Source organism: Petromyzon marinus, chromosome 61 (assembly GCF_048934315.1).
Source record: "Petromyzon marinus isolate PM22_M1 ecotype Great Lakes invasive population chromosome 61, UKy_Petmar_22M1.pri1.0, whole genome shotgun sequence".
NCBI lineage: Eukaryota > Metazoa > Chordata > Hyperoartia > Petromyzontiformes > Petromyzontidae > Petromyzon > Petromyzon marinus.
Window position 1 is genome coordinate 6183750 of NC_133727.1, and position 15893 is coordinate 6199642.

Consider the following 15893-nt stretch of genomic DNA (forward strand, 5'->3'; position numbering starts at 1 on the left):
CGAAGATTCAGAATGGCCGTTGAATATTCCTCCTGGTTTCCGTTTACGCCCTTCCTGTCCCTCGACTGCGACACACCTCAGGGTCCCTGTGTCTTGGGACTATCCTTCTGCGCAGTTCACAAACGCAGGCCAGCTCCACTCACAATCGAGGGAGGGCGGAGACTTGCCCCAACAGCCTGTTAAGGCTACACGGGGGATCTTTGTCTTTTCTCCCCCCCCCCAACCCTTTTAATGTTTCTGTGTTTAGTTTGTTGTCGCCCCCCCCCCCTGCACCTCTGATTAGCACGGTTGGCTATGTACGGTGCAAAGGAAGTTCAACATACATACAACCACAGAGACACACAGCTATCCAGACCCACAGAGAACCACATTTTTAGCACGGTTGGCTACGTATGGTGTGAAAAAAGTTCAACGTACAACCACAGAGACATACAGACACACAGACCCATAGAGGCCCACAGAAACCTACAGTTTAGCACAGTTGGTTACGTAGAGTGGGAAATAAGTTCAATAAACATATAACATACAACGACAGAGACATAGAGACCTTCAGACCCATAGAGACCCACAGAGACCTAGAGATTAGCACGGTTGGTTATGTACGCTGCAAAAGAAGTTCAACATATATACAACCACAGAGACACAGACACCCAGACCCATAGAGAGCCACAGAGAACCACAGATTAGCACAGTTGGCTACGTACGGAGGGAAAGAAGTTCAACGTACAACCACAGAGACACAGACACCCAGACCCATAGAGACCCACAGAGACCTAGAGATTAGCACGGTTGGTTATGTACGCTGCAAAAGAAGTTCAACATACATACAACCACAGAGACACAGACACCCAGACCCATAGAGAGCCACAGAGAACCACAGATTGGCACAGTTGGCTACGTACGGAGGGAAAGAAGTTCAACGTACAACCACAGAGACACAGACACCCAGACCCATAGAGACCCACAGAGACCTAGAGATTAGCACAGTTGGCTACGTACGGAGGGAAAGAAGTTCAACATACATAGATGCAAAGAGACACGCAGACACCCAGATTCATAGAGACGCAGAGAGAACCACAGATTAGCACAATTGGTTACGTACGGTGCGAAATAAGTCCAACATACACACACGCTCGTTAATTTTTCTGACCAAAAATGTGTTTCACGGGCATTTGTGACCCCGATATAATTAATGTGGTTTTCCTCCTTTTTGGTTAGTATTTCATTTAAAAGTCATGCATACATCAGGTAACCACAGCTGTTCAATCAATAGTCGAATCAATAATAACGAATAATTTGCCTCGGGTTACCTTAAACATGTAATGAAGGGATGTTAAGTGTTAGATTACACTCAATTAGATCCGCAGTTAATTGAACTCGGCCAAATGCTCATGTTTCATTCAAAACTAAAAGCACATGCTGCAAGACTGCGAATATATCGCATATTTAGCCAGTCACGTGCGACCAGCTGAGTGACTTGCCGAGTGACTTAAAGTTATGATTACCACACTCGTTTATCCCAACAATCTCAACACCCTATGGTAAGGAGGGTTACTGCCCCGTTATTTGCAGCGAGGGGGTGAATTTTTGCCATGCGTGCGAGCTATTCCCATTCGAGTAATGTTCAGGTCTTCTTCTTCCTTATTCTTCTTCTTCCTCCTCTTCTTCCTCTTACTCTTCTTCTGCTTCTTCTTCCTTTTCTTCTTCCTCTTCTTCTTCCTCTTCGTCTTCTTCATCTTCTTCTTCTTCCTCTTCGTCTTCTTCTTCTTCTTCTTCAGAATTCCGATGTTGTCGCCCGATACCAGTTGCATTGAATGTTGTTGCTTTGTTGAAGCTGTGCGAGAGGAGAACCCGTGGGAAACCCCGTGCAGACGCAGAGGAGACGAGAAGGGGCAAAAGTCCACAGCAGCAAAGCCCCCCCCCCCCCCCGGGTTGGGAATCGAACCCAGGTGATTCTCGCTGTGAGGCTGCGTGCGTGACCACTGCGCTGCCTCCCTGCCGCACAAGATAAACTTTGTGATTAAACACAAGTCTATTTAACTAAACTATTAAAAAATAACAATTACCAGCTATGTAACTCTCTATCAGACGCGACCTCGCCATCAACAACGTGGCTTATCACGTGAATCACTGATGCTGAAAGTATACTATTTAAACTATGAAACGATGTTTTTAATTTGGCCAGGCAAGGCACCTCTGAGCTATATAGCTCTTTCGTCAGAAGCCACCTGGCTATCACAAATGGTAGCTCAACGTAGTGGCTTGTCATCGTCACGTGGACATTTACAGCAGGCAAATGCTCAAAACGCGTGATGTTTATTCAAAATGTGGATGGGGAAAACCGGAGGACCAGGTAGAGAAATCCACGCTACCACAGGGAGAGAGAGAGAGACACGCAGACTCCGAATAAACAGCAGCAGGCGTCGTCAGGGTCGGGATCGAACCCACGACCTCCTGAGTACCAGGCGAGGTAGTTAACATCTCATAGCCACCGTGATGATGATGATGAGAGAGAAACACGCAAACTCCAAATATACAGCAGCAGGCATCGTCTGGGTCGGGACCGAACCCACGACCTCCTGTAAACCAGGCGAGGTAGTTAACATCTCATAGCCACCGTGATGATGATGAGAGAGAGACACGCAGACTCCAAATAAACAGCAGCAGGCGTCGTCAGGGTCGGGATCGAACCCACGTCCTCCTGTACACCAGGCGAGGTAGTTAACATCTCCTAGCCACCGTGATGTTGATGATGAGAGAGAGACACGCAGACTCCGAATAAACAGCAGCAGGCGTCGTCAGGGTCGGGATCGAACCCACTAGTCAACATCTCCTCGCCACCGCGGCACATGATAATGCCTGCCTCTTCTTCTACCCTCGGCGAAATGCGCTGTAAAAATGCGCTCACAACGTCCACCATTACTCTGCACCCTTCCACTCACACGCATGCTGACTGCGGTTGACGGGGAGGGGGGACACACAATAAGATAAATATTCAACAATTGTAACGACGCCTCGCGGTGTGGCGGCTGTGCTCGGTACAACTTGTCTCGTGTAGAACGTCACGGGGAAAGCTTTAATTAAAATACGTACGGTGGATTTTGTAATGAGACGTGATTAATGCAGCAGCAGTCCTAACCCTGAACCGACCATGTGTTTGCACTAAAGCACTATGTTATTTAAGAGGGTACATTTTTCCCCCAAGTAACTGTTTAACCCTCACGTTCTATTTAAACGGTGGCTCTGCTCCAAAACTAACGTAATAGAAAACAATTATGCATGAACCATCATTAACACTCAACACGTGCATCAATAACACGGTGACCTTATAAGGAAAAGTACTTAATCTAAACTAAACAATTCTGTTTTTTTTCGCAGGTAAGGTTCACTGAGCTATGTAGATTTTGTTTTGCAGAAGCCACCTGGCCACACATGATAGCTCAACGAAGTGGCTTATCATCCTCACGTGGATATTTATAGCAGACAAATACTCTAAATGTGCAGGGGGGGGGAAGCGGAGGACCCAGAGAAAAATCCACGCGATCACGAGGAGAACATCCAAACGCCAAATATGCAGCAGGCGTCAGGGTCAGGATTTAACCCACGACCTCCTGTATACCAGGCGAGGTAGTTAACATCTCCTAGCCAACGTGATGATGATGAGAGAGAGAGACGAAAACTCCAAATATACAGCAGGCTTCAAGGTCGGGAACGAACCCACAACCTCATGTATACCAGGCGAGGTAGTTAACATCTTGCCACTGTGGCGACGTTTCGAGCAGTGACTCTTCTTCACAGCACATGGGGAGATGAGATGGGTAGCAACCGCCTCTCTGTGTGCTATGAAGAAGGACCATCGCCTGGAACGTTGCCTGTTATTTCCACTCTCCTGTTAAGGCCACGGCTCTGTTGATGAACGTGCGGAATTGTTTGTGTTAATTACAGCAACACCAAATAATTTCATGTGGGAGAAAACGGTTACTTACGTTTTGAACAGATACGTGAGAATGTGTTCGTGGCGTGGTGCTTCAAATAAATGTTAACACTTCGGAGACTTGTGCAACAATAACCACGAGAAATGTGCCTCGGGGCTCTGGAGACGCCAGGCCACGCGTTGACAACGATGGCGAACAAGTGGAGACTCTTTTGACTTCTTGAGGTTATTAACATTACATTTGTTATCGTGTTACAGTGCATTATCCGTTCTTTTTCCATTGAAAACTATCGGCCCATGTAAGCGTTAACCTTTTTTTTTGAAGCACCCTAATTTTCAAATGCACATACGTAAATGATTTAACATCAACCACTTACCGTGTTGTAACCGCACGCGTTCATGGCCGCATCTGCTTTCAGAGGTATGCTCGGCGACAAATTGCCATGCAGTGCCATCGGTAAAAACAGAAATCATTGCACTGAATAACCCAGTTTTAACATCTCGCTTCGAAGTCCGTCCAGGTTGTGCTGTTGTTGGGCAGCACGTGGTGCGGAAGGAGCAGGAGGAGGCAGGCTGTCACGTGGCTCTCCGTGGCTACGTGGGCTGACATCCCACTCACAATATACGGGTGATGGACCCGATTTGAAATCGCTATATCTCTGCAACCACGAACCGCCCATGAATGAAACTCTTACCACTTGGAAGGGCGGGGCATAGAGAGGGCGGGGCATAGAGAAGGCGGGGCATAGATAGGGCGGGGCATAGAGGGGGCGGGGCATAGAGTTTCAAATGACTACCGCGAGATGCCTCTCCCAGCGCACAAACAGCCCCTAGCCTCAGCCATTCGCGAGACAACGCTGCCTCAACGTTGGATAGGTCGCACGGGACCCTAAGACTTGGCGCTACACTCTCGGCCCCCAAGATCACTCCACAGACATCACCACACCCTGCGAGTTTGTCTTGTACGGATACGTCAAAAACCCGTGGTGTTTTTGTGCCACCGTTAGCGACGAATCTGGATGACCTCAAAAATAGAATCACGGCAGCGGTTACTTCAGTGGAGGAAAGACACTTTGAGAGGCGTTTGGGACGAATTCAACTATCGTCTCGATGTTGTCCGTACAGCAGGTGGAGCGCACGTAGGGCATTTATAAAATGGTTAGTAAAAGTTGATAACTCATTGAACCATATTCTTGGTTCTTTCGGTAAAGTCACGTAGAAGGGAAACAATAAAATATATTTTTATTATTGAGTTAAATTTTGATTTAAAGCTTTCGTGACTGCAGGGATTCATATTCTTGGTTCTTTCGGTAAAGTCACCACGTAGAAGGGAAACAATAAAATAATAAAAAAACAATAAAATAATAAAAATATATATTTTATTGTTTCCCTTCTACGTGGTGACTTTGCCGAAAGAACCAAGCATATGAATCCCCGCAGTCACGAAAGCTTTAAATACAAATTTAACTCATTGCACCGTTTGTAACTTTTTTTTGTGTAATTGTAACATGTTGCCGTCGTGAAATATACTGCTTTGAAATTGGGTCCATAAATTTTGAAACACCCTGCATAACATCGACCATGCACTTGCATTCATTTAACTTCGGGCAATATGTGCTCGAGCTGTGTGAAGGTCACGCGTTAAAAAAAAGCCTTCGCTGAATAAACAATATCTAGCTCGAGACAGCGATGTGTAATTGACAATGGATCGCGAAGCAATAATGATATCAGTAATCGGTTAACAACGAACAAAATTCCACTGAAATCCCAGTTTTAATTATTGCAACCGATTGGGCTGGCTCCGACTGTGGGGGTGGGTTAGTAACATCGCTTCACGTTGTTGGCGAGGCAAAGGGCCGAGATGGAGGACGTGTGTACGTCTCGTCTTCCTAAATTATCCCGTGACGCATTGGCACGTTTTGTTGGGAGTGGAAAACCCTTTACGAATTGGCCGTGTCGGGGTGGTGTCGGGGTTTAAAGACGCAACATTTACGCGATCTAACAACCACCACTGCCCCCCTCCTCTCAAAAAAAATAATATTTCTATTATGGAATCGTAAATTCGGTTCGGTGTAATCGATCGTGAGATCTACTCGGGTGTGCCAGAGGGAGAAGGGTGGGAAGGGGGGGGGGGAGAGATGTGTTTCACGCAGAGCTCCTGGCCTTACCTCAACAACTTGATTTTTCTCACCCTTTTTTGGGGATGTATTTTCACCAACGGCAAGTGTCTCGCCTTATACACAATTTGTGATCAGTGTGTTTGTTTAGACTCCCTTTGATTTCATAATCACTCTTTTCTTTGCTTTCATTTCGATTTTGAGTTCCTTTGGTTCCTCGATATATTTTTGAGTTTTGTGATATATTTTTTTCCGTCTCTTTGTCTGGTGTGGTTCCACGTGAACACACCCGTGTTAGCACTGTACCACAGGTGTGTTAGCACTGTACCACATGTGTGTTAGCACTGTACCACAGGTGTGTTAGCACTGTACCACAGGTGTGTTAGCACTGTACCACAGGTGTGTTAGCACTGTACCACATGTGTGTTAGCACTGTACCACAGGTGTGTTAGCACTGTACCACAGGTGTGTTAGCACTGTACCACAGGTGTGTTAGCACTGTACCACAGGTGTGTTAGCACTGTACCACAGGTGTGTTAGCACTGTACCACAGGTGTGTTAGCACTGTACCACAGGTGTGTTAGCACTGTACCACAGGTGTGTTAGCACTGTACCACAGGTGTGCTAGCACTGCACCCGTGTTAGTCGGTGTGAGTACAATGAATCCTCTTTAGACACCCCCCCCCCTCCCCCTTGTGTTGTGCTGTGAGCGTGTTCACGTTATTATCTTTTTGTTAGTGTGCTTTAGTTCTACATTTTCTGTTTTCTTATCTTTTTGTAAAATACTGAGGACTTTAAATCATTCTAGCCTCTCTCCAGGGGAGCTTTGAGTGAACAGCAGTAATAGTATTAAGAGGAGGTGGTCATAACACAGGATTGACCACCTTTATATAATTTTGTATTTATTTTTGTTACATTTTTTCCTGACTTTAGAAAATTGAGAGGTTTGCTTTAGTAGTGTGTGTGACATCTCACACACTTGAAGATGTCCACGCGACCCGTAACAACGTACGCGAAAGCTACCGCGCCTACGCAAGGCCAGTCTCTGAGGCCTGCAAGGCGCCTTCAGCAGCTGCTGGCGCCTCCACACAAGGCTGGAATTCGCTGCCCGGCTTCCACCGATGTCCCGCTCGAAGTCTACGCGGAAGCGCTGGGCGCCATCGTGCCCTGAGGCTCGATAAAGCGCGCCTCCAAGATGAGCGTAAGGGTTGGTTTTCTCCATGGAGTCCGAAAAGGTGGCAAACGCCGCCATGGAGAAGGGGCTGACGGTTGACGATCGGCACCTCACCTTGGAGCCACTGTCATCGCCATCGGTACGCGTAATTATATCCAACGACCCCCACCTACATTCCCGATAAAGACATCCCAGACATACTCTTTGGTTCTATTGGGTAAAGTCACGTAGGTGAAAATAAAATAACATCCCAGACAACCTGGCTAAGTTGGGCACGCTGACTTCCAACCTACAGCGAGTGCCTTTGGGCCTCAAAAATCCTGCCTTGAGGCACGTCTTGTCTTTTAGAAGACAGGTCTACATGCTGGTGCCCAATGGGCAGCTTGAGGAGGGCTCTTTTGTGGTCATGCATGGAGGAAGGGCCCATAGGCTGTTTTACTGCAGGGACGTGCTAAAATGCAACCTATGCAAAGCAGAGGGGCATGTTAAAAAACACTGCCCGAAGATGGCAAATGCCCAATCCAACAGCTAGGGAACTGTGGAAAAGGGTGATAAAGAAACACCCAACAAGTGACTCAGGATAGAGTCCCTCACCACAGAGATCACGCGAGATGGCAGTAGACCCCGCTCCAACTCCAGCTACTGCCATGGAGACTGAGGCTCAGCCAGCCACCCAGCCTTCATTGACAGCCGGACCTCTGAAGAGAAAATTTATGGAGGATTCAGCTTCATTATCTCCAGAGTTAAGTGGGGATGACGTCAATCCCTTTAAATATCTCCCAGAGTTGGACTCAGACATCGCGCCTACGCCTGGGGGAGATACGGAAAGCACCGGTGGCAAAGACGGGGGTCTTCGTTATCCCAGATGCCCCTAGAGGTGGGAGACGCACAGGGAAGAAGCCTCGTGCAGGAACCAAGATCAAGCGCAGGGCACCTGCATAAAATCTGGAGCCTTGAAATAGAAGTGGAGGAAAACGCAATCTATGAAGTGGCAAAGGAAACAAGTGAAGAGGGTCGCACTTTAGACCTCGACGACGCGTCCAGTGGGGTGGCCGAGGACTCCCAGGAAACGCGAGCACCCAAGAGCAACAAGGAGGTAGCCCAAACGGGACCCAACTGACCAAACTGCGGGGGGTGACCAAGACGAGGACAATGGAAGGCCATCAATGGAGGGGCAAGGGGCATCACCCAATAAAGCACCGACCGAGGATACCACGACGACTGAAAATCCTGAAAGCCTCTGGGCTGAGGAGGAAAGCCAAGAAGAGGAGGTGGAAGACACCCTCGGCACAGGAAGTGGGGTGAACCTGACATCTGCTGAGCAGACTGAAGTGGCACCAATATTCTCACAGTCGGAGCGAAGGAACTTTTTAGATGAGGTGCATGGCTCAGAAGAAAGAGTGACTGCAGCTCTGTCAAGGTGGCGAAATGTGGAGGCAATTATAGCCTCCCTACTCCATGTTGAGCAGGACTTCAAGAGACGTCATCTGGAAAGTCGTCATCTGGAAAGGAAAGGAAAAGGATCAGGTGTTTCCAGAGCCAAATAACTACATGGAAAGAAAACCCACCTGGCAAAAACTCCACTGACACATAAGCTGCAATTAATATCAATGGGTGTAGAGGTGCAGTCAAGAGACACGTTGCGCTGTCTCTCACAAAGAAACACAAAGCTTCGGTGCATCTTTGTGCAGGAGACTTATCTTACAACCAGCGAGGAAAATGAATGGAAAACAGAATGGAAAGGTGATTTGTTCTTCAGTCACCTTTCTCATTATTCTTCAGGGGTGGCAACGTTATTTGCACCAGGGTTTACACCCACCATAGTTAACCAAGTTGAGGTAGTACCGGAAAAAGCCCTCAACGCAACGATCCAACTTAATGACATTTCTGTCCACCTCATAAACACCTATACACCCATCAATGATGCGGAAAAGCTGAATTTATTTCAATGCGTTACAAAACTATCTAAAAAATATCCCAAATGACGAGTGTCTGATTTTGGGAGGAGATTTCAACTGTACACTCGATGTCCTCGACTGCACTGGGATGGGCAGTGCAAAAGCGGTGTCCTAAACACCTTGCAGCATGTGCTCCACACGTGCAGTCTTGTAGATGTGTGGCGGACGCAACATCCAAAGCAGCTACGTTTCACCTTTACAAAAACCCGAGCTGACAGGACACTGTCGCAGTCAAGGATTGACCGTTTTTACATCTCAAAAGACCTTGAAATAAGTGCAGTGTCGTCCAGTATTCAGCAGCAATTTATGAGCTTGAGAACAGGGTCCATAATTTAGAGCAGGGGTCTCAAACTCAACTTACCTGGGGGCCGCTGGAGGTAGAGTCTGGGTGAGGCTGGGCCGCATCAAGTATTCCAAAAAAAGTACAACTGATCCAATCTTCTCAATCTTTATTAATAACAGATCAGAACATGAACGGTTCTTCAGAACATAGGCTTCTCTTACCTACTCCTTGCTGCCAGAGACCTGGCAGCGCTTCCTCTTCTTACACAGCTGAGCCACATTTGGCTTGAGGGAGGAAGCAATTGAGACCCTCAGTATGGCTTCAAGATGCTCATCAGTAAGTTTGGACCTGTACTTTGACTTATTAAAGTTCATGGTGCAGAAGAGCGTTTCACACAGATATGTGCTCCCAAAAAGGCACATGGTCCACTTGAACATCCTGAAAAGCTCAGGGAAGGTGGGGGTGATATGTTTACATGTTTTTATACCAATACCTGAGTATTTGGGATCTTATTTAGTATGCCCTTTCTGTATATTCTGAGAGGTATTTGAAAACTTTATCATTGTTCATAGCTTTTTTTGAGCACTTCGTTTTTCTCATCATTATTAAATTCATCAATCGTGTTCTCTCTCAGGTGTTTATACCTATCACATTCATAAATAAAGTGATCTAGATTTTTTTCTTTTTGTTTACATCCTACATATCCTTCTGCTCTACCAAATCTCTCTGGATGCCACTGAGCTAACTCTGGTGTCCATGTTACTCCACCTGTCTTAAGTCTTAACATCAAGTGCATTTTTCATATTCTTAGTTTTTTCGGTAAAGTCACGTTGAAGGGAAACAACAAAATAATATATATATACTGCAGTCACGAAAGCTTTAAATCAAAATCAAGTGCATTGTCTCATGTTTCATATCCTTTAATTTCTTGCTATTTTTGATTAAATTGTTCTTGGTAAATTCGTTTTCTTTTGCGATTGCACATATCTGTCCTTTGTCTTTGTTTCTCTTGTAATAATAATCTATAACTTCTTTATAATATTCAGGTTCTAACCACCATTTGGCTTTTGTTCTTGCCACCCATCTCATGCTGTTTGCTATACATGTAATTATTTTCCCTTTCCTATTACGACACTCTGTTGTCTTTATTAGGTCACTGGTTACTCTTGTTGAGTCCGCCCACTTCCTAAGTCCTCTGTACCTTGTACTGGGTGACAGGATATATTTTCCTTCCACTTGGTGTCACTCCGGAATCACGTTTCACCCAAGTGACTAACGTTGCTAATTCGCGTTGGCTAACTTGTCAACAAACACCGGAAGCTGTCACGAGCCTGAGCTATGGTAAAAAATATATAATAATTAAAATAATAATTAAGAATTGATGTCAAGTAGGGGGCCACAAAATATCGTTCTGCGAGCCGCAATTGGCCCGCGGGAAGAGTTTGAGACCCCTGATTTAGAGCAAAGGCTGAAGATTGGAGACGATCCAGGCCTACTTCAGGAATATGTGTAGACCATAGAATGTCAAAAAGGGTTGCATATATCCACAGTGGCCCAGAATGAAATCTGGAAGGACCTGCCTACTTTGGGTGAAAAGGACAGGGTCCTTCTACAAGAAGAGGTCAAACAAAAGTGACCTGAACATGACAGTGAGTGCCCTGGCCAGGAACAAATCCCCAGGGATTGAAGGGCCACTGTGTAGCACCATTTTTGGCACTCAATACGTAAAGATTACAAAACCGTTCTAGATGAAGCAGTGGAGACCAACGTGATGCCTCAGTCCTAGAGGAGAGCCGTGCTCACACTGATTCCAAAAAAGGGCGACCTCAGGCACCTCAAAAATTGGCGTCCAGTCTCAGTGCTGAGCACAGACTATAAGATTCTCGCGAAAGCTGCGTCTGCAAGGCTTAAGAGGGTGTTGGCTCAGGTTATTGCCGATGACCAGGCATACACTGTTCCAGGGAGGACCATCCATGATGGGATTTTCCTAGTCAGAGATTTGATCAGTCTGTAGGAGCATTTGAACTTTCCACTTGCCTTTCTCTCCCTTGATCAAGAGAAAGCCTTTGGCAGGGCTGATCACCAGTATCTTCTTGGCACTCGAAAAGATTTTGGTTTTGGGACTCGCTTCATAGGATTAATGAGTTTGCTGTGCAACATGGCCCAGTGTCTGGTTAAAGTTAACGGTGTACTAATTGCTCCTATAGATTTCAGAAGAGGTATCAGGCAAAGGCTGTCCTATGTCAGGACAGCTCTACACCCTCGTCGTGGAGCCCTTTCTGCATCTACTCCGACGCCGACTCGCCGGACTAACTCTAAAAGAGCCCAGTGTGAGAGTGACCCTCACAGCGTGTGCCGATGACATCCTCCTCTTCTTACTGAGTTTTGATGACATCGGACGGCTGCACGAGTGCCAAGAGGTTTACTCCCCGCGTGCGTCCTCCTCCAGGATGATCTGGGAGAAGTGCAGTGGGCTGCTTGTTGGGAAGCGGGACGAAGCCCCAGTTCCCTGTGTTGGCCAAGACAATAAAGTGGAGCAAAGAGTGAGAGAGTCTTCACCATCTCGGCGTGCTCCTGGGACTTGGAGAAAAACCATTGCAGAAAAATTGAGATTCCTTGGAAGAGAAGGTGAGGAAACGACTGGGGCCCTTGGGGGCGTCTGCGCAAATCTCTCACGTTTAGAGTAAAAACCCTGGTAGTGAACCAGTTGATTGCATCCACCTTGTGGCACCGCTTCTTTCCCCTCGCTCCACCCGCATACCTGATAGCCAAACTTCAGAGACTGATAGCTGCCTTCGTCTGGTCACATAGGAAGCACCGGGTGGCCGCTGGTATCTTGGCCTTGCCACTGTTGGAGAGCGGGCAAGGTCTGGTGTGTGTGTGGAGCCAACTCTCAACATTTTGTCTACAAGCCGTGAAGAGGTTTCTCTACACGGCACCATCACCCATGTGGTGTTCCACTTTTACAGGAGTATCCTACATACCTTGAGTTTCCTTGTCACTACCCGACTGAATAAACCCCGGTCAGCATCAGAATTAGCTCACGAGCCGCTGTTACGGAACCACAACATGGCACTACCCTCTCTCTTGTGGGGCCTGCCATGGAGAAACGCATGGTAGACGCACGTCTCACGACGGTGGGCGATTTGGTGAAACCAGGCACGGAGGGGCAGTGGCTTCACCCTACCGAGATAGCTGCAATGGCCGGAATGCACTCAGTGAGACTCGCTGCAAAACGTGTGAACGACGTGTGAAGGGCTTTCTCATCAGCAGTGGGGAGCGCGCCTGCTGTGAGTGTTGGTGACGAGTCAGCTAGCGGTGGCCCAGTGCCACCAACACTGAATGTGGTCCCAGCAAGGAGGCACGCTCAACTCTCTTGCTCACAGCAGCAGTGGGGAGCGCGCCTGCTGTGAGTGTTGGTGACGAGTCAGCTGGCCCAGTGCCACCAACACTGAACGTCATCCTGGCAAGGAAGCACGCTCACCTCTCTTCTTCACAGCATCGCTGGGGGCACACTTCGGGGATTGACTAGGAGGGGTGCTTCTCAGATGTAGACCGGAAAAAGCTGTACGCCCAAATGGTCAATTTCCACCATCAACAAATAATAACGTCACGCAAAGGCTACGCTTGGAGGGACACGGTGCCCTGCAGTGATCGCGTGAGGCCTCATCGGGAGCTGTTTTACTCAAATCCATTGTACAAGCGCCACTGTGATCTGAGCTGTAGCATTGCCCATGGGGTTGTGACCACGAATTTTCTTCTAATCGTAAAAAAAAGGAAGGGAGGGATCGAGGGAGTGAGGGAGGGAGGGATCGTTGTGCTTCTGTGGAGGAGCTCTGTGAACAATCTTCGAGCGGCTGAGCGCGGGGCATGAAAACAAGGGGGGGGGGGGAGACATCTGCATTGATTTTATTTTTTTTGGCAATTTCAGAAACGATGCATTTCTTGGAAAAACTAAACTGAGACAGGACAGGATGGTGGGGGGGGGGGGGGGGGAGAAACGCACACACGACACGTTACAGTAACTTAAATATGCATCAAATGGTGAATTTAAATTAAAATAAAGCAGAACCAGCATGGTTGGGTGCTTGTTGTTGATTGGAATGTATCGGAAGGAACGATGAGCAAGAGTTGTCTGTCTGCCGCTCGCGATAATCCTGTGGGGCCCAGGTGTCTTCAGACTCTTTTGGTCTGCGCGGGAGAGTCGCAGAGTGATCGTGCGTAGTCGCGGAAGAACGCAGGAGGACATTTAGTTGACGCTGCGTTCACACCTCGACACGCTGTGTACGTTCAATGCAAATGCAGTTTTTTGACCTTCATCCTAACCCGAAACGGAATGGAGTTTTTTTATTTTTTTTGGGGTCCATCGGCAATTTTATCGAAGTCCGTCCCCCTTTCCTTCCGCACCCTTCGATGAGCACGGACGGCTGCGTACTGTGCGAAAGAAGTTCAGCGCACGTTGACGCGGCGATGGTTCACGCGTTCACGCTGTGCCGCTCGACAGAGCGCGTTCAACGCGAGTTTCAGCTTCGCGTTCTCAACTGAAGACTTCGTTTTATTGTCGCAGGTAAAGCCCCCACTGAGCTGTGTAGCTCATTGTCAGAACAGACCTGGCCACCACAGATGATAGCTCACGTGGAAATGTCTAGCAGCCGAACACCTTGAACGCGTGATGTCTAATCTAAATGTGGAGGGAAAAACCGGAGCACCCGGATAAATACCCACGCGACCACGGGGAGAGAGAGAGAGAGAGACACGCAAACTCAAATATACAGCAGCAGGCGTCAGGGTCGGGCCCGAACCCACGACCTCCTGTACACCAGGCGAGGTAGTTAACATCTCCTAGCCACCGTGATGATAATGAGAGAGAGAGAGAGACGCAAACTCCAAATATACAGCAGGCATCGTCAGGGTCGGGATTAAACCCACGACCTCCTGCACACCAGGCGAGGTGGTTCACATCTCCTAGCCACCGTGATGATGATGAGAGAGAGACGCACACAAACTCCAAATATACAGCAGGCATCTTCAGGGTTGGGCTCGAACCCACGACCTCCTGCGCACCAGGCGAGGTAGTTAACATCTCGCCTCCTGTGTTAAGTGGCGTAGGGGAAAACGCTCGGGCGTTGAAACCAAACGCGATCCTCACACAGAATAAGAGGGCGGAATTCATTCAATAAAGATACAAATCAAATTGTGAATATTTGTCGGTCACTCACGTGCTTTTGACATCATCGATGTTTTTGGGTGAGATCGCGTAAATGTAAATGTGTCGTTAAAACCGCCATCACCCAACGGCCAATTAGTGAGGTTTTTCACGCAAAACAAAACATGCCAATTCGTTAACTATAGTTCAGCACGCAAGTGTATTGGAGAGTGAACCCACAACATTTACCATTCGATTACCGTGGCTTTTTTACCCCCCCCCCCCACCCATCACACCGGTGTGCGTTATCATGGGATTATATTGTTGGCCTTCCACGTGTTCGACGTGCCTGATGCGGGGACGGTGCTGTACGCGCGCACAACTATTTTTAGAGAGCTACGAATGAAATGCTGCGTAGAGAGCTTTTTTGGAGACCCGATTTTCCCAGGAGGAGCGCTTTAACGGCGTTGTGAGCGAGCCCTGATGTAGTTATTGGCGAGCTGTGAGCGCAGCGGGTTAGCCCACCGTCGCTATAAACCCGATGACCTGAGAGTGATTTCTGGCCAAGGTTGACATCAGTAGCGGGTGAAGTCTGAACCGGTCCTGAGGCCCCTCAATCGAACTTTGATTTATCAATCAAACAAACCGTTAACTTTCGATTTAAAGCTTTCGTGACTGCAGGGATTCATATTCTTGGTTCTTTCGGTAAAGTCAACGTGTAGAAGGGAAATAATGATAAAATAATGAAATTTTACGATAAAATTCTCACGACGTTTCGATTGCAACACAAGCAATCATCATCAGGTGTGAAAACCACGGCAAGGATATCAACCAAACCGCGTTGTTTCATGTTTGTGCCCTTCACAATAAAAGCGTCGCAGAGTGCTGCGCTGGTGAACATCTTAACATATTGCGTTATGAACGTTTGACATACGACAAATACCCAGTTACAAATGTGTACGAGATTGTGGAACATAAAAAATAAACACGCAAAACCTTCCTCGGATCAGACGGCAGTCATGGTGTGCTCCACCATGAACATCCTACATGCTGCACCATGAACACGCTGCACCATGAACATCCTACACACTGCACCATGAACACCCTACACACTGCACCATGAACATCCTACATGCTGAACCATGAACACCATACATGCTGCACCATGAACACGCTGCACCATGAACATCCTACATGCTGCACTATGAACATCCTACACGCTGCACCATGAACACCCTACACGCTGCACTATGAACACCCTACACACTGCACCATGAACAC